Source organism: Otolemur garnettii, unplaced genomic scaffold, assembly GCF_000181295.1.
Source record: "Otolemur garnettii isolate 467f Iridium unplaced genomic scaffold, OtoGar3 scaffold00090, whole genome shotgun sequence".
Classification (NCBI taxonomy): domain Eukaryota; kingdom Metazoa; phylum Chordata; class Mammalia; order Primates; family Galagidae; genus Otolemur; species Otolemur garnettii.
In genome coordinates this window covers 7,525,920-7,527,147 of record NW_003852485.1, presented here as the reverse complement: position 1 = coordinate 7,527,147, position 1,228 = coordinate 7,525,920, and the positions used below count along the sequence as shown (strand labels likewise).

General features: G+C 46.7%; 1 protein-coding gene across 1 annotated transcript in view; it reads right to left on the bottom strand.

Moving 5' to 3' along the window:
* CERS6 (ceramide synthase 6) overlaps window positions 1-1,228 on the bottom strand; it is a 302,263-nt gene that overhangs the window by 50,967 nt on the left and 250,068 nt on the right. The gene's annotated exons all lie outside the window — the stretch shown is intronic.

The window sequence follows — 1,228 nt, the reverse complement described above, 5'->3', positions numbered from 1 at the left end:
AGGACCGTGACATTCACTGCAGTCCAAAAGAGTCATGGCTCTAGTAGTCCAGCCCAGAACAAACAAGTCGAACTATTTGAGAAATAAAATGTTGTTACTGTTCTCCAAAAAAAAGAATCAGCTGAATAACTGAACATCCCAAGGGCAAGTGGAACTACCTGAGAGGTGGGACTCCTCAGGCCCTCAACTTGAAGGATCCAGGCCTGAGACCAACAGCGCCGTGTGGGTCCCGCGCGTGAGTCCCTCGGTAACAAAGTGCCCCTGCAGCCCTGTGCAGCATGCGGGCAGAAGAGGCTCCTGGCCAGCACCCCCTGCAACCTTAATAGCAGCAGGCAGCAGAGTCTGTGACCACCTTCAGCAAGGCGCTAGGGTGCTTGATCACCAGACTAAGCCACGAGTTAAGGCAGCCTTGGAATGAGATCCCATAAAATCACCTCATATAACACTTTCCTTTTCCAGACAATGGTGTTCTATTGTCTTTCACCAGCCTTGACGCAGCACTAGGTTGAAATGCTTTGAACACAGATGGTAGCTTATTAAAATAAGCTTGCCTCTTATTCCTTATACTCTGATGACACAGCAGTGAGAAAGTGAGAAAGAGTCAGGAATATCTGCCTCAGAAGAAATCAGCCGCTCTAAGGGCAGGATGCTGTAATTCTTCTGCACAGAAGAGCAGCTTCTGCCTCTGAGAGAGAGTGGTTAAGGGGCCCCGCCTGACTGCTATGGGAGCAGCTCTGAAGTTCCACAGAAGATGACATCACTCCCCTTGCTCTCTGGATGATCAGATGTCAGCTGGGTGACTGTAACTTTTCAAGCAAAGAAAGGACATGCTGATACAATCTGAGGCCCTACCGGGGGAGTCATATGCCCAGGAAAGACTCAGAAATGATCTAGACTAGCAGTTTGCACACATTTGGAACTCAAGACCTCTTTATAGGAGGACTGGTGTGCTCCCACTCAATGGGAACAATGTAAGGGCACATGGCACACCTCCTGGGGGTGGACACCACAAAAGGGACTCTAGCTAACAAATGCAAACATTGTAACCTAATTGTCTGCACTGTCACATTACTCTGAAATTTAAAAAACGACCTCTTTATAGTCTTAAAAATGCTTGAAGACACTAATGGACTGTATCTATCATTTCTTACCATATTCAAGGTTAAAAGTGAGAAATTTAAAACATAGTTATATCATGTTTTCCCCCAGCCCCATTTCACCTTGACTA